At 38.1% G+C, this 19,453-nt stretch overlaps 1 pseudogene; it reads right to left on the bottom strand.

The window, feature by feature from the left end:
* The window catches only part of LOC113081117 (protocadherin-1-like), a 142,898-nt pseudogene that overhangs the window by 38,717 nt on the left and 84,728 nt on the right, over positions 1-19,453 (bottom strand).

The following is a 19,453-nucleotide window of genomic DNA, read 5'->3' as shown; positions in this document are numbered from 1 at the left end:
TGAATACAGCAGGCACTAAATTGCAGCTCCCCCCAGCAAACACACACATATACTGTACATATAAAACCACTCACAGATATTACTGGGACATGAAATCTAACTTGGCAATTTATAATCTTTTACCTCTCAGTAAGCCTGTCTGTGTGTCTGGTTAAACCTTGAACTGCTGCTTCTGCTACTGTGAGTCAGTGACATACAAAACCCCACAACCTGCAAGTCAACTCTACCTCAGGAAATGCTAAAACCTCAGCGAAAAATACAGTCGGTGTGTAGCGTGGGTGTGCGTGGGAGTGTGTGTGTGCTTATCTCAGGGAATAAGTATTGGGAGTTATTCCAGGAAGTTTTTCTGCTCAGCTGGCACAGTTGCTCAATAAAAGCTCTTGTGTGCGTAAGCCGCTTGTACAGCTGAGCGTATTTTAATGAGCTCTATCCCACTCTCCCTGACTGCTGCATGCTGGGATTACCTTTCGGGGTCACGTCCATCCTAATCCCATCAGCACAACATGGCTCAAAAACCAACAAGCCACTGCTGACCTCCACAGGTAGACCTTATGCCACAAACCCCCTGACAAAGATTCTCACCTATTTGTCACCTTCACTTACAATTTTTTTAAGCATTCAGTAGGTAGATGTGAAAAGAGCCCAGAAGGACAGAACTCAAATCAATGTTCCTAACCTGAGAAGCCAAGTTCTGATTGTTTTGATGGAGATCGACCTTACTGAGGCTTTTCAAGAAGCTTGCGATCCTATAGTGCATTGCAGCAGGTGAAAGTAGCACACATGCATGCATTATAGATGCAAACTGGGATTGCCTGATACAAGACAGAGGAGAACGAGAGAGGGAAGGGGAGAACTATGATGGATTGCAGAGAGAAAGTACTGGTTCAAAAGTCTTCACCGTAACAGACTAGATGAAGATAACAGGGAGGTAAGAAATACACGGATATGTGATGTTCATATCTATTGCTTGTTTGCGCACAAGTGCTTTTTAAGATGCATAGATTAAAGTGTGATTAAAATAATGTTTAACAGTTTCCTGGTGAGGCAACCTGAAAACACAGTTCCGTACAAACCCGCACACACAGGCACACAGATACACACACACAGACACACAAACACACACCATCGCTCTCAACTCCACATGCTTTGACAGACAGTTGGTCCAATGTGTACTGTCATACACTCACCTAACAGTACATTCCTCTCATGCACCTTCAGTTTCACACACTGAAAAAACAAAGCTCATGATGATTCAGACCTATTGAAATGAACACACATCAATCCATGTGATACATGTCTCGGAAACAAATGGAGAATGCATATTTGAGCCATAAAGTGAGTGGTGTTTTTTTTTTTTTTTTTTTTGAGAATGCTAATCTCAGTTTAAAATGAAGCACAATATCTCTATGACAGTATCATATGAATCTATTGAAATTGCTTTCCAACTATCTATCCATTCAACTTCTGTCTGTAAGCCCATCCGTTTATTCAGTCTAGTCCATTCATTCATTCAGTCTCTTCTCTAGGTGAAATGCATTTTTGAATGTATTAATAAAAAATAAAAAAAAATGATAATGTGAAACTCATTTACATTTCGAATCAAATTTGGACCCATCCATTCTGTCCATGATTCTAGTCTGAAAAATTTCAACAGAAGCTGAAAATAGAGCCGTACTTGCAATACTACTTACATTCAGTAGAATGTCTTTTGAGTAACCATCACAATAAAGTATTATCAGATATTAAGCATACAGTCTAATAATAATCTAATGACTGCTAGTTGACTGTAGTGGCCAAGTTACTTACAGGCAGTACAATGTCTAAAGTGGACTATCAAAATAAAATGTTACCGGAGTTTTTTTTTTTTTAGCTGCCTGTTGATGCCATGTTTAGACTGGTTTTATCTGCCAGATACACTTATTATCAATGTGCAAACCTATTTCCTTTCATTACAGCAATGCATGCTCTCAAGGAAGTTCCTTGTTTTAGTTACTTTACTCACATACACACCAACAAGAACTAATCAATGCAGAAAAGGAGAAAAAGAGGAAAACAGCACAAAGTCAAGCTGAGTAGGCTAATAATGCTGCCAACTCCAATGCAAACTGTAAATCAACATTAAATCAATGCTTAATCAATGTGTCCCTCCCGCTTATTATCAACCTCTCAATGAATTACTAAACACTAGCTCCAGATAAATGCTGACCCCACGAGTCTTCACTCTCTCTGAGCTCCCAGCAGCAGGTCTCTGGTTTCACATGAAAGGGATTTTTACTACTGAACCTGCTGAACCAGTGGATTATGAGTTGGTTGAACCCAGTTAATATACAACTAATAAATAAATAAATTACATTTAAAATATATATGTAAAAAAAAAGAAAACATTTATTTTAATTGTAATAGCATTTTAGAATTTTACTATATATATATATATATATATATATATATATATATATATATATATATATATATATATTTTTTTATTTTTTTTTATTATTTTTTTTTGTAACTAGCAACTACATAACACAGCAAGTATTCTGAAACTATAGTTTTCTATACAAGCTATTGATCATTTAAAGTGACACTATATTCAAGTTGCTCTTTTGAAAAAGTATTTACACTTCAAGTTACTAAAAAAGCAGCCAGCTACACTGAAGAAATGGGTTAGATATATATTTATATTTATTTACAACAATGAGTCGAAAGAACAACAGCAGTATTTAATTAACTATAAAAATAAGATAATGAACATAATGAACCTATTGACTAGAATGAGTTGTTGGAAAAGAAGACAGCTAAAAGAAAGCGCTAAACTATGTCACACTGCTGAGGGATGTAGTCAAAATAATTAGAAAATGTAGTTAATTACTTCCCAACACTGGTGTGTAAACTGTTGGCGTTCGTCTTACTCGCCCCTTTGTGAGTCATAAAAAGAAAAAGCTGTCACTGGTTCATTATTATCTGCAATGATCCAGGACAGGAGTAATATCCCTGCTAGAGAGAATTCATAGATCTTCATGTTGACTGAAAGATGAGAAACAGAAAAGCAGGGAAACTGAGGGTGTAGTGGTTGAGCACATTCTCAGTGCTATACAGGAAATTGATTCTGGCCCCCGGGGTCACAAGGACCTTGCGTGAGAAGAGTTTGCTTGCTGGTGTACTGGCAGTGGGCTGGTCAAACAGTCAAGCTTCAGACATGATAAAACCAGATCTCTGTGGCACGCAACAACAGCAGGCAACGTCAAAAGGCAATAAGAGAGGATCACTTACAAATATAAATGCTAGAACAAAAGCGCATTCAAACACGTGCAGGGGTAGAGACACATGTACACAAACATGTCATTGAAAACAGCGCTTGGCGAATAAGCATTTGACATCAGCATTCTTTTTTCAGGTCAATTACACTATATGTGTGTCTTCGTCTTTCTATCCATCTAATTATCCATCCATCCATCTGAGAATTCATCATCTAAAACATTTCCACCAAAATGCCATATGTATTATTTTAGTCAACAGTGTGAGGTGAAAATTACTTAAATCAATAAATATGAAAAAAAAAAAGTTTTTCTTTGCTTTTATTTATCTTATATACCAGATTTTCAAATTTGAATCTAGTAGTTCAACATGCAAACCATAAGTTTGTTTGTCAGAAAATGCTTGCATTGATTTAATGAATATGACAAGAAAAGGGTTGAATCTCTTTTAATAAAAATCAACCCCTGTGACATATCCATGACAAATGTGGCTGCAGTTAAAAATGTCTGGTTTCCATTCCTGTCTCTAATCTCCAAATGCGGCTTTCATGACTAAAAAGCACAATGTGTTCAGACAAAACATCCTGAGAATATTCAAAGATTACACATGCAGAAAATAATCCATTCCAGCCTTACCCTACTATTTTGGCACTGTTTGCATTACAGCTTTTGTTTTTTCGATGACAATTAGCACTGGAAATTGGCCTCCCGTTTAGAGACTTACAAGCGTCATCCCATGTTTAATCGACTGCCTCATTCATTTCCGATTCTATAACACAGACAGCATGAGTCTAGAAGCAAGCCAATTTAACTACTTATCAATTGATTAACATGGAGTTGTATTAACTGTATTGTAAATGATAGGGCAAGATGCATCATAGAGGGGGAACACCTCAAGTCTGCTCTGAGATGAAGAGAGAGAGAGAGAGAGAGAGAGAGAGAGAGAGAGAGAGAGAGAGAGAGAGAGAGAGAGAGACTAATTCAATTAAGGGAAACACACTTCTGCACGTGTTAAGTCTTTCTACTGGAGACTTAAAGCAGTATTCAATTACCTGCTCAATCAAGCCCAATTTACTGCTAGAGTGGAAGGAAAACATAGAAACTGTAGTGAGACTGAACCTCACTTTTCTCAAAGAGGGAAAAGAGACTGTGTGTGTGTGTGTGTGTGTGTGTTATAGAGAGATAAAGTCAGGCTTCACACCAAGAGTCGGTATTGATCTTGGGTGAGGTGAGGTGACATTGGTTAAAAACATAAGAGCTCTTCATTTCTGGAAACAGCGTACCGCTTACTGAGATACCATGGCATTAAGTATAGACAGCATGAGGCATTTTATAGGTACACCTAACATTACTGGTGCATGTGTGAGACACTTGGTTAGGTAAGTGGGCAGCGAAGCTTCAGGCACACCCCTGCAGCTCAACCAAACCCCCTCTCCCACCAGGGCACCATTTCCATGACAACGCTAGCTGAGAGCCCCAGCAGGACAGGAGATAAACAAGAAGCCATAACCCTACCACTGGGATGGGAGGTGTGTGCGCTTGTGCGTGTCAGGCTAGCCCTCTGAGATGCACCTAGCTGGCTTCATCCTCTGAAGCCGATGGACAACAACAACAATATCCTTTAGATTAGAAGCAGCTGTCAGTCCCTTAGGAAACAGCAGGCCTGGCAACAGTAGCACGCGCAGTAGGGGCTAACTCCCTAAGCTCCTCTCTGAACTGGCAGAGGCCGTGGTGGCTAATTCCCCACGCTGACCACGGACCTGGCAACAGCGGCTAACTCAGTGGACTAAACACAAAGGTGGCGATCGCAGTAGTTGCTAACTCTCCAAGCGGGGTGTAAAGCTGGCAAAAGTGGCAGCTGCAACTCCATCTGTACTAGTGGGGACTAGTATGGAGCCCCAAGGATTGCAATTATAAATTGTTACAAAAGCATCAAAATTTAAGCTGTGCACACTAAGAGCTTGCTAAATTTCCATTCATCTATTTCCAAATTTGTGTAATGTTAAAGTTCCTCAGCATTTGATTACAATGACAAGATCTAGATATAAATGTAAAGACATATAAACATAAGACACAGTTGTGGGCTATGAAGTCACAATTCCACAACTGTTAGATATGAAGTGGATGTAATAAGATATAAAGGCGCATTTGTGAGATATAACATATAAATTGTGATAAATGCAGTCAAACTGTTAAATATAAAACTGCACTGCGAGATAAACTCATAATTGTGATAAATACAGTTAAAAATCTGAATTATACAGTTGTATTGTGAAATATAAAATTATACTTGTGAGATATGAAGTCATACATTTGAGATATTAAGTTAAATTGTGAAATATAAAATCCTATTGTAAAATATAAAGTAACAAATTTGAGACATGGAGTCATACTGTGAGATAATCTAAAGTGACAATTGTGAGATATGAAACCAGCTTCCATAAATAACCTCAGCATGTGCGAGAGAGTTGAACAAATCCACAGTATTATTTCACTGTGAGAATCTCTCGGATCCAGCGGAGCGAATAAATAATTCATACTTCATATTTGGTTAATCAAACAAATTAGATAAAAGGACTTCTCTTTCCAATTTAAACACCAAGAAAGAGAAACATTTTAAATATAGTTTCTATGTGAGAGAGGACAGTGAATTTGCCATATCATCATAATCCATATGCACTGCTTATCCAGTTACATCCAGAGACCTTCACAAGCTCATCTCAAATATCTTCATTCGGAAGGCCGGAACTCAAAATTGGAGAGCCTTTAAAGGTCCAGTCCCATATAACAGAGACACAGTGCTTCTGGTTACTTAACCAGCTAGCCCACAGATATTTAATACTTAATATTTCCCTGATAAAATATGATTACGGCAGTTATTCTCTTGTTGGAGAAACCTGCCATCGGCTTCCAAACCGGAATGACACAGCGGCACGGAAGCAGAGAGGAAAGGAGGCAAATGTGGTTACAGGTCTGCGGAAGAGAGAAAGAGTATATGGGGTTGGAAAGTGAGAAAGAAAGAGACAAAGACCACAGCAAAATCAATGCATGCAGAGAATGGAGAGATAATTAAGGTAGGAAAGAAGAGAACGAGAGAAAGAAAGAGTGAATTCAATCCGTACTTACATGACTCCACATCACATTTGCTAATTAGATAAGTTACATCTTAATATCAGTAGCCATTAAACACAATGGCAGCGTTCCCAGAATCTTTCGCTCTTAACAAACCCCCCATCTAGTTATCTGTGATTGTGAATTGTACAGCCTCAGTGTTTTGTCGTTGTCGATAAAGGCATAGCATGGGTTGTTAGTGATGTCCTGCTCACTGACTCAGAGGTGTGTGTGTGTGTGTGTGTGTGTTTGGCAGGCTCTTTGTAGGCTGTGTGCTCAATTACACGCTGACATAACAGGGATGTACAATTACAGCGTGACACTGCGTTCACTGTACTGCACCTGTCAGACAGCCTGCCAAGGGACGACCCAGGGATCCTTAGATGATGAAGAGGCAGGGGTGGCCGCACACACACTGGTTGTACATACTCCAGTGATTTTATACTTCCACATTCACGGTCCTATTTTCCACGGCCGCCTCTCTCTCTCTCTTTCCCTCTCGTTCTCTCGTTGCAGTAGAACTGCAGTGCTCAGCACTCTAGTCATTTTTGTGATTCAGTAGTGGAGCTCCTGTCTGCCAGATCTGCTCCAATTTACAACAGCGGCCCACAATGCACTACTCTGGGCGAAGCAAGAAAGCAACCACACCTCTCTCTTTCTCTCCTCTCAGGACTCAATCTCTCGCTTTCTACTGTAGAACAGCAGACCATCGTCAAATAAGCACAAATAAACTAGCTGCACTTTTGAAATAAACCCCTCCATGAATCTTCTCTTGCTGTCTGCTTTCTCTCTCTCCTCTCTATATCTTTCCCAGCTATAAAGCGGGTTCCACCCAGCATTAAAATGTAGTGTAAATGTGTTTGGTTTCTGCAGCATTAGTGGCTCCAAATGGTTTTGATAAAATAATGTATGTTAATTATTTATTTATTTATTTATTGCCTCTAACTCACACAACTGATAATGCTAATACTGCTAAGATGTGCAGTGAAAATGAACAAATCAATATTAGAAGACTTTTAAGTTTAAACTAAAAATAAAATAAAAATAAAATAAAATGAAAAGTTTAAAATCTAAACTCCGTAACCAAGAGGGCACTCAGTATTTTGGGAAGTTTGCGTGCATTGGGAAACATTTTTCAAATAAAGCAAGGGTAACACTCATTTTACATATAGCACACAATGAAAATTACATGAATATTACAGTAGTCAAATGCATAAAGCACAGCATAAATTGTAATCACAAGTTTAAAGCTTATTCAATTCATACAGACCGACCGTCACACAGAGAACACGCGATCTTGCTGAATACACACGCACACATCACAAGATCTCCCATCTAGACTTTTAAGTTTAAGTTTGCAAGGTTTGTGAAATTAAATGTTCATTATTCATTAAAAGATGTGTTTAAATTATATAAATGTGTATTTGCTTAATGCTGACCGCAAACAAGAAAATCTTATATTTGCCTTTCTATTACTAATAATATATATATAAAAAAAAACATTATAATAGCTTTTGTATTAATTCCTTTGTTTAACCGTTCTATCTGATTATTAGACAGACTTCTATTCATAACAGAACTGTTAACAACAACAGTAAACAAGAGGGAGAATGTGAGCCCTGTGTGATCAGTGGCTGCCGTTCTCAGTGATTTTTAAATTAAAGTCAGGTGCACCGTCAAAATAAAAGTCCTCGAACACATCGGCCAAGCAGAAAAACTTATATCAGCTGATATATCGCCCTTTTTTTATTATTTTGTCCAAATAAAATAAATATTAATAAATAAAATAATAAAATAATAATAATAATAATAATAATAATAATAATAATAATAATAATAATAATAATAATAATAATAACAATTAACTAATTAACAAACTAACTAAATAGTAAATACTGGTAATCGCACAGAAATTATACACTTCATTTTTAAAATAAACCTAAACTTACATAAATTCAAACACACTGCTGTGTAATGGACCAGCATTTAATGTTCATAATTGATAATATCCTGCCCTACTCCTGCAGTCTTGATGGGCTGTTTTTTAGTAGAAAGCTTTGAGAGTGTCTCTTGCGAACACACTAACAATCTTGTCTGCATGCATTGTTAGCAGTGAGAGCGGGCATTGCTACAGCGGCTGTAAGGAGAGAAAGAGAGCAAGGCTCTGTGGGGGAGATCACCCACTTTCCCTATGCACAAGCCTTTCATCTAGCAGCTATTGCAAAGCAACACAGCTAATTAAGAAGAACTAAGGAATGTCCAAAACACACACACACACACACACACACTTTTTCTTCCTCATGGGGGCTGGAGGATAAATTCAGTACGGAAACAAGTGCTCAGCATTACTTAAAAAAATCTAAGGATAGCTCTGTGTGTGTGTGTGATAGAGAGACCCAGCTGTGGTCCACTGCTGCTCACTTTATTATATAATTTGTGGAGGCATTAGATCTACTTCCATAGTCCACTGGGCTTTCACAAGCTTTCCCACAATCCCAATTAAGTTGTGAGTGTGTACATTATGTATGTGCCAGTATATGTTTCTGCCTCCGAGTACAGAAAATCAAAAGGTAACTGTGACTCCATTTCTCATAATTGCAACTTTATATTAACATGTGACTTCATATCTGGCAATTGTGATTCTTCTCTTATAATTGTGATTCTTCTTCTCTCTTCATCTCTCAAAATGTGACTCAAAATGATCGTCTCAAAATTACTTTATCTCACAACTGCATTTTTTTTCTTCTGCTAATTGTAACTTCATATATATATAAAAAAAGTGATTATCTTTCACAACTGCATTTTTAATGCAATTTTACTGTATATTTGCGACTTTATGTCAGAATTGCTATTTATTTCTCCTAATGTGACTTCATATCTCAAAATGGGACTTTATTTCTCATAATTGTTCCCTGACATCAAATAATTGTTATTCAGTACCTCCAAATGTGAGTTTTTTTTTCTGTTTCTATGTTTAAAATGCAGACAGGAAATAGTATTACCCTAGTATAAAACAACAGAAGTCAAAAGAAAGGGCCCATCATGACAGAAACAGCTGCATATGTATATGTGTGTTCTCCGCTGGCGTTGAGCAGGACGAGACGACCCAGTGCCTGGATGCATTGTGGTTGCTCATTTTAGTGAAGACTCCAAGCTGCCCCACAAGCGCCTGTCAGAGTGGAGTCATGACTGCTAATCACAGTCACACACATCACAATGAAGGGGAAACTCTACAGAGAGAGAGAGAAAGCACCGAGGACGGGGTCAAGCGCAAAGAAAGAGAGTTTTAACAACAGATTTAAGTCACTTTGTATTAAAGAAGAACGTCACGGTTGGAAAACTAGTGAGTGGGGACAGGAAGTAACAGAGACTGTGCGTGTGGGAAACACTTCCAGAACATCCAAGAGCATCTGCTTTTGATTAACACACACCAGATGAAGCTATTTCAGTTCTTCTTTACTCTGTTTTCCCATCGGTCTTAAGGTTCAACACTCAGGGGGCGGTCAGCGGGTTAAACCTCCGATGAGACTGTCACAGGCCTTCCCGAGGGGAACGAGGAGACAGTGGTAACACTCAAGCATATTTCCTGACCGAACTGTGAATACTCTTCCTCCATGTCTATAACCTCCCCAGCCGCTCCCTTAACTCCTGCTCCAGGCTTTTAATGAGGGTTGCTATGGCAGCCTCTGTGTATTAACAAAGGCTGTTTAAGTGCTTCAAGAGAAAGTGGCAAGTTGCATATTTCTGTCATCATTAAATGAACTGATCGTGTTGTGAATCGTGGCACAAGAGTACACTAGACTTTCTGTGTTTAGTTATGCTGATTTTTTATTGGTTTGATGTGCTGGATTAAATAAATATGAGTGGAATTGTGGGCAGAGGGAGGAGTGATACAGAATATCTGATGTCTGCATGATCATTAAAGCAAAGCCGCATAAAGTCTGTAATTAAAGGATTTGCATGACAGACATAGTCATAAATGCATTACCCCAGTCTACACAAATCAAGCTTTGCATTTAAAATAAATGTTCTACACATTACTGCACATTTCTTTTTAAAGACTCTTGTTGAGACGTTGGCTGGAGATAAAAATTCCTGTCTCTCGGATCTTTTAAAATGGTTGCATTGCTGTGTAATTAATGTTTGCTCTCTGGACAAATTGTCAGCGGGATAAATGCTATCTTTGATTAGTTAGAAGCATTAAAACCAACTCAGATCTCTCCTTTTTATGTCTGTGCATGTACATGTGGTTCAGTGCATTAGAACGTCAAAACAATTTTCCTGTTTTCCGGCTTAAAAAAGTAGCCTGATTGATACGGGACAGATTGGATGCTGCCGTTATGGGGATGTTTTGTTTGCTCAGTTGAGACGAATGATTGCCTTCATTTCCCCTGATATGGGCGTGATGGCAGGAGAACGGCAGCCTATTTGCTCTCCTAAACGAGGGTGTAATGGACGCTTTGTGCGACGTTAGAGCGCTCTGCGGCTGCCTTTGAGAGGCTCTTGAGAAATGAACCCTGACAACTGCACAGATGTTCAAAAGGCCTTTCTTCTGTTTAGACGTGTAGACTGTTCGTTTGTTTTTTTGTTTGCTTGTTTTGAGGGAGCGATTACCAGTCGGCTACTATGAACACCAGGTCTATCTTTAGATATAGAGATAAGAGGGAGAAATCCAAATAGATCCATAACTGCTCATAAATACTCATGCACCATCTCTCTCACACAGGTGACATCAAACCACACGTCTGCCGTTCCCGGCTTTTACAGCATAATCACTTTCTGCTTTGAGCTCGTGTCATCTTTTTCATCTCTGCTCATTCCATCAAATTATTCTCTCAAACAGTTCACCTTCATCCCCTGTTCGCTCCATTGTCTCTCCAGCTTTCACCCACTTTTCCCAGAGAAGACCCACAGACCCATCCATTTCTATTAGGCAGGGAAAATGAGCACATTAGGGAAGAGAAGGGGGTGTCGGGCGGAAATGCCCCCCCTTGGGACGCTGAGCTAGGATAATGGAATTACACTCCATTATCAGACGGAGATGAATCCATTTAGCTGGAGAGCAGCAAGCTACAGCGGAGAGATTGAGTAAGAGAGGGATCGAGAGAGGAAGAGAGTGAGTTCAGTCCAATGCTTAGCTAAACAACAACCACTGTGTTGGCTCCCTCTCTTACTCAATCAGCATAGCGCCAATTTGGTAAATCTGAGCTGTACGCAAACAGCGTATGCTCTTCTGTATCACTACAAGGATACATTTTTTTTTTTTTTTTTTTTTACGTGTATCTACGCTTTGGTTTGAAAGCAAACAATGCATTGGCACAGCGCGGAGCATACGCCATCTGAGTACTGCTCAGATTTGGCACTGAGGCAGGCTGTTCTGATGATGTTTTCATACTTTCCTGAACCTTAACACTGTTATTTATTTGGCTGGGACAGTCTCACGCATACTGGTTTTCATCCAAAATAAATTAAATTGTGTTCCGAAGATGAACAAAGCTTTTACAGGTTTGAAATGACATGGGGGTAAGTGATTAATGGCAGAATTTCCATTTTTGGGTGGAGTAACCCTTTAATAATAATAACAATGTTAAAATTAAACTAGCAAAAGCACAATCACAATCCAGTCAAGCAATCTACTTGTTAATGTTTTAATGATGAAACTGTATATTACTGTAAATTTCCTCATGGGATATGAGCTATAAGTGGAACTAAAGTGATGTTTTGCTGTTTCAGGAGTAAGTCCGAGCCCATCAGAGAGCTGGTTAAGAACTTCCTACAAACAAGACAATATATCAGCACAAAGTCAAAGCCTGGTTTATTGAATGGTTTATTTTTAGTTGTCTATGCACTATAAAGTGGAATTGCAGAAAACATTTCAACATGGAAAAAGTAATACACCGCTTCAAATTATTCATGCTCACATCGTCGTGAAGTGACACACCGAACCTAATTAAATTTGATGTGCACAGTTTTTTCAATGTTAAAATGTTTTTTTAATTTGCAGAGACAACTATAAGTAAGCCATTCGTGGGTTGATTTCCCCAAAGAGTGTAAACACTGTAGTTTAATGGCATTTCCACAAACATTGCTCTTTATCTGAGAAGTGCAGCATGTGGTGCCTCTCAACCAATGGTTTGAAATCAGGTCTACCCAGATAGAGGACAAATTTAGAAAATCTGATTTGGAAGAATTACTTCATTCACAAGGGCATTCTTCGTGAAGATTAGTATTATAATTTAATTATTATATATTTTTTTATTTACTTGTTTATGTATTTATATATTAATGTATTTCAAATAAATAAACAAATCAATAGAAAAAAATAAAATTAAATAAATAACATTACAAATATATAATGTCTCTTTGGGGATATAATGCCATATTCCCATATTTACAGTAATAAAGATACCATTTTCAAATATAAAGCCATATGACATACAATAATTAATTGTGAGACACTGTGGCTGTTAAATATTGATACCATTCAAAGGTTTAGGGTCTGTCAGATTTGTATTTATATTATTAATTTGTTTGCAAAAAATTAACAATTATTCGGCAAGGATGTATTATATTGACAAAAAGTGACAGTAAAGACTTATTATATATAATATAACAAAAGTATCATCGTTTCCACAAAACATATTCTTGAGCACCAAATCAGCATATTAAAATAAGATCTGAAGGATCATGTGACACGGAAGCCCAGAGTAGTGGCAGCTTTAACATCAAAGGAATAAATTATATGATACAATATGATAAAGTTATTTTAAATCTTAACAACATTTCATAATTTCTGAGCCCAAACTTCTGTAAAGTGATATAAAGTCACAAATTCGAGATAAGAAGAGCACTGCTGCCATGTTAACTACTACTTGAATGTTTCCAATACAGTACTTCCAATTTGAAGTAAATGCCAGTCATTTCTGTCTCTAGTGGCAGCAAATAGAACTGCAAACTGTTTGTTTGAGTCACTGACTAGGGTGAATTTGGAACAGAACTACTTGACCAATGGCAGATGGGGTCTGTTTGAAACTGGTTCACAATTATTTTCCCAAGTCTGTTTGGTGCCACTAGTAGCGCATAAATTACATGCTTCAACATTAAGGCAGCAGCTTTATTCCATGTACCATAAATACCTGATAGACATTAGTCCTTGTTTTGCACGTCCCCTCATTTCTTATGTTTTGACAGTATTCTTAAAAAAAGGTGCATGAGCCAAATTACAGGTTGCCATGCAGAACGCATAATGGTGCATTTGTGCCAACTCAGTCGCCTCATTACCTTCATGCCTCACAGTATCATTCCACACTCACCATGCCCTCTTTCACACATTACATCCATGCATTATCCATAGTGGCTATATGAAGCAGAGCTCATTTGAAGATCGGAGCTGTATTTATAGACTAGCACTGCTGCGTTTCTCAGCTGCTGAAGTCATTTCGCTGGGACTATTTATTTTAAGATCTCCACTCTTTTATTAGCTCCATTGTATTTTTGCGACTCACGTACAGTAAAACTCTCCCCTAAGCTCCAGAGATGTCGACCCCAAGAAGCCGGAAGGAATTCATGAAGAAAACCACTATCGTCAGGGTCAACAGGCACAAGTGGAGTCTGTCTACAGTGATAACATACGCAAACACACGCCCATTTATATATATACACATCCTAAGGAAGTACTGGCGGGCAAATATGTTGAAAATTCCGACAAACGCCCCATCGCACCTGACCTCATTTCTGCATACACAGAACGTCATACTGTACTTCTCAGCGAGTGTGTGCGATCTCGTGGTTGGTGGCACCTGTCACAGGGTTCAGGGTGCAGCTGTGTGTGTACAGATGCCATAAGTGTGACCTGTCTGGGTGATCCTCCCTGCAGACACGTGCGCACAGTCCTGGAGCTGCAGTAAAAGCACTGATGTGGGAAGACAGCCATGACATTTAGGCCTTAGTCCACTTCACTTCCTCAGTCAAACTTATTTTCTTTTTCACTCAGAGACCTTCCTTCAGCTGATACCTTGGCTATTTCTTGGTTTGTTTCTCTTTCCATCCATTCTGACCTCTTTAACAATATATTCCAGGTTAAATACAAGCATTTGTGGCACACTATGGCATAATAAAATAAAATAAAATAAAATAAACATTGAGGTTTTAGCAAGCCACTTACAAAGGAAGTATTTTGGCACTATTTTAATTTACAGCAAAATGTAAAAACAACTTCTGTAAATACCTGTTTATTATTTGTGCTGTAATGATGTATTTTCATTTTAAGGTCATTTAAAGGTTTTATGTTTTCTGTGTCATGACAATGAATCTGTAAAATTGGATATGCATTATCAAAAGTTTGCAGTTGGTAAGATTGTTTAATGCTTTTGATATGCTCACCAAGGCTGCATTCATTTGATTAAAATTAAATGTATTTTAATATATATTTTAAAGGTGATGTATTCCTGGAATGGCAAAGCAAATTTTCAGCAGCCAATACTTTAGTCTTCAATGTCACATTATTCAGAAATCATTCTAATATGCTGATTCGGTGTGCAGAACACAGCTGTTTATTTATGCAAACCATTACATATTTTTGATGAATTAAAAGTAAAAAAAAAAAAAAAAAAAGAAAAAAAAAAAAAATATATATATATATATATATATATATATATATATATTATTTGAAATAGAAGTCTTTTTTAACAATGTAAAAGTTACTGTCAATTTTGATTAATTCAATGCATCCTGATTTGTAAGAAAAAATGAATCCTTTTAGTGTAGCAAGACAGGGAACGACAAGTCGAAACTGAATTTTTCTGGTAAATAACATTATGCCACAAGTGCTGTTTACTGAGCTCAGCTTGAACTGAACCCAGAATATTATATTGTATTTGCACACACATACACAGCACTAATGAATTCCAAGGTAATTGAAATTCTAAATGCTTTCACTGCCAGCCTGCCTTTTGGCTATGACTTCCACCCTCTCAGAGGCTGTTGCTGAGGGTTTCTGGCCTGTTTGGGAGCACCTTCACCCGGGCGGAAAGGAGAGGCGGCCTCCCTCGCTTCATGAGAAGTAGCTGCTCCCTAAAGCTACAGCGGAGGAGGATTATATCAGGTCTTCTTGGTGTGCTTGTGCTAATATGACTAGGTCATTTCAATATCTTGCCAGGAATTAATGGGGTTTTTGTATATGTAGATGCATGTTGACAAAGCTCACAACGTTTTAATGGAAAACATATTCAAATCGGTAGTTAATTTGTTTAAATTCTGACATTTAGGTCACATAAAAAATAAAAAAATAAAAACTTTTGCAATGCTTAAGAATTCAGATTGACCTTATTTTAGAAAAAAAAAAAAATTTGTTTAAAAGCAAAGTGAGTGTGTGATGAAGGGTGTACAAGTAAACTGCTCAGTGCAGCTCATTGCCAAACATTTGGTATATATATAAAAAAAAGTCTTCAATATGTAGAAGGTCTAAACAGATTGTTCTGAAAGAGAGAAGAAGGAGGGACAATTAAGAGGGAGGGGGACACACCACCTCTTCTTACCGTTCTCAGGATGTTCCATCTCCCCGATGCTGCCGTCTGGGGTGGTGCGTTCATAGTGGTCTTCAGGCAGGGCGAGGGGCCCGATACGGGGTCCTGAAGAACTCTTACTACTGGGTGTCTCTGACTCTTCCAGACCACTGTCATAGTAACTGTGCTGAGAGGCATCCTGCAGATCTTGCGCCTGATTGGCTGTGGAGAAGGTCACTCGGCGATGCGGGAGCTGCGATTGGACAGAGACAGAGAGAGAGGTTAAAGGTCAGTATGCATGACTAATATATTAGTTAACCTTAGGGTTAGGAGTCAAACTCTCTACCCACTAGGCCACGACTTCCCAAATTTACACAATAATTTACATTGTTACAAAAAATATATGTTTCATATAAATGCAGTCCTTTTTCTCAACATTTTTATTCAACTAGAAAAAAAAAAAAAAAAACATCATAGTTTCCTCAAAGATATTAAGCAGAAAAAGTGTTTTTGACATTATAGAAATACAGACTTGGTGAGATTAAAATAATTATTTCAAACTTTTCAACTGTAATATAGTATATGTTATATATCCCTAACTGAAATATTTCATCTAAAGCAACATTCACTAATCACAGAGGCAACATTGATATACGTTCTAATCATAACATAAGTCATTACCAAGATCCACAGTCATTCACACTTGCACATACATCATTTCCCTTACATCTATCTATGTATGCATCACCTCGCAAGAGCAAATCCCTTGGCACATGCTGGCTATACATCCCAGAGTAGCACAAACAGAGACCTAAACACACACTCTCTCTCTCTCTCTCTCACTCACACACACACACACACCTAAGTCTCAGCGAGGAGTGTATTAAGCAAGTGTTAGCTAAATCCAGTGTGACTGCAGAATCCAGGTTTGATAAGGATGATAGAAGCCACAGCTCTCCCAAAGGAGAAGCCCACTTCACACCCCACTCCTCCCTCCAGCAGCACAGACGAGAGAATAGAACATTTCGTCAAGATGGAATAAGACAGCTCGCAAATTGGCATTTGGAGCTCGACGGAGACCCCTGTCAGCCACCCAGCTCTCCGAAGCACTTCCACCTTCCACATACCAATCACAAACCACAAACCTGCAGAGAGCAAGAAAGAGGGAGTGAGAAAGTAAAAACAAGTAGAACTCTACTCTTCCTCTCATGTTATCAATAATACAGAGATGTTCCTAAACCACATTTCTTTTTATTTTTCTGACTTTCAATCTCTCTCGCTCTCCTTCCTCGCGCCATGCTGCAGAGTTGCCACAGGGAAACACAACTACTTAATTCCTGCCTCCCTTCCCACTTCTCAGCCTCCTCTTCACCTCCACACATTTGGTTTGAGAGCTAAGCTGCGATTTGTTTGTTTTGTTTATTTTTACAAGGTAAACATGTTTTTGTGCAGTACTCCGCTCTGAACACCCAAAGCTGCTCGTGCCGCATATAAATTGTTTAGAGCGAGAGGAGAAACTCCTAAAGTAACAAAGAAATAACTGACTGCACTTCTCTTATTCTCATGCTATCTGTTGGTGACAATGAAGTAAACCTGGAGAACACAAAGCATTTACCCAGACGGGTGAGATGACCTTGTGTCCAGCCTATAAGTGCCTCCATTGTTTAACTCTTTGTTGTCAGATCTAATAAACCTTGTGCAGAGGATGGATAATGACTGTACTGCTGTGAATGTGATGCTTTTATGTTTGCTGAAAGAAATAACTATTGTTCGACAGGGGGTCATTACTCTAGGTCTGCTTTTCTGTAGTTGCAATTTTCTAAAGTGCTGTAAATTCTATGAATTTGTAATTGCTGCACAGAGTTCAGTACAATTTCGAGCCAAAGCAGCTACTCCCGAGATGATTTTATGACCGTTTTACCTTCAAACAAATAGAATGACTCTTTTTAAAACACAGCTGACTGATAATCTGACTGAATCAGCACACTTTTGTACACACACCTGTGACTACACATGAAATTGAGTCTAAAAAAAAGCACAGTTAATCTAATTAACTAGTTATGTTCCTCAGTGAATAACTGTTGTGTGTAAATGTGACTGAGGAAAGCTATTATTATACACACTATCATATAATTGTTTTTGAAAAAGGTCTCTCATGCAAAAATAAAACAGTAAAACTGAAATATTATTGCAAAAAAAAGTTTTCAATTTTAATATATTGTAACGGTAAAGCTGTGTTTTCATTTGCCATAACTCCATTAATCTTCAGTGTCACATGATCCTTCAGAAATCATTATACTATTTTCTGATTTCTGATTCACTAAAATAAATATTGCTAATTAGTTTCAATGTTGAAAACAACTGTGCGGCTCAATATTTTTGATGAAACTTGATACTTTTTTCAGTATTCTTTGATAAATGGAAAACATTTGTATTATATATGTAACACTATTGAATGTGCCTTTGCTGAATAACATTATTAATTTATTTTTAATTTACTTTAAAAAAATTACATACAGTATATAAATAATTATTATATCTGTAATGAAGTCAAAAATCAACAAAACAACAATTCAGCTGATTTTCAACTGAATATGTCTATGCTGCAACGTATCACACAGGATTTTAGTATAGCTGAATGGATATGTGCACCACACAAACAAGAAATATTCTTCCGTAAAGTCCATTAATGAGGACACATCACCTTTATTGCATCTGTGTTGCAGTTGCTAAATTTAATGAATGGAAAAGGAAGAGCTGGAGATAATTAGCCAAGCCTTAAGTGCATCTGATGTAATGGTAGATGGGCGTTAGTGGAGCTTTCCACTATCTCCATGCACACAAAGGCTCAAGAGAGGCTTCAACACCTTTAGCTGCTGCCCTTTAACACTTTGGCCTGTCTTGTTTAACACATGGCTCATCTTCTCTGCTCCAGATAAAATAAAGATAAGCCACACAGTGCACGTTTGTGTAAAGCACAACACTTCTATTCAGAGAGGCGATTGGTTTTTGCTGAGGGATTCACTTTAGACCACTCGCCGTATCTGCTATGAGGCCGGCCATCCTCTAACGCTGATAAACAGAAGTGTGCAACGTCTCCAGTGGGTGCGTGTGGATGGATACACACACTCGCACTGCTCTATTGTTCTCCCTGTTCAATAAGAGAGGACGTGAATAAAACCAGACGGGCAGCTCAGAGCTTATTGGATCCGTGCATTTGTATCTATGCTTCTGTGTTTCATTGTATTCTGTTCCTCATTAGTTTTCTCTGTCCATTAGGGATGATAAGACACTGGAGGGCTACTTTATGAGACTATAATCCATCCTCTCGCACAAACACAGAGATGCAGAGATGATACAGTGGATGTGCTCATATGATAATATGATTCCTGTATCTCATTCTCAAACTGAGGATCGAAAGAGAGAGTGGAACAGAATATAGAGAAGGTTTCGAGAGCAGAGAGAGAGAGACTGTGTGTGTGTGTAGAGAATTTCTTTCCCTATACTTTCTGTAAAAGCTGCTTTTGTTCCCCCTCTTGGTGTACTTCTACTATTTTAGCCCCCAGCTAAGACAGCACTCACTCA

This window comes from Carassius auratus, unplaced genomic scaffold (genome assembly GCF_003368295.1).
Source record: "Carassius auratus strain Wakin unplaced genomic scaffold, ASM336829v1 scaf_tig00033194, whole genome shotgun sequence".
NCBI classification, from domain to species: Eukaryota; Metazoa; Chordata; class Actinopteri; order Cypriniformes; family Cyprinidae; genus Carassius; species Carassius auratus.
Note: the sequence above shows the minus strand (reverse complement) of the source record. Positions and strands in the feature narration are given on the sequence as shown.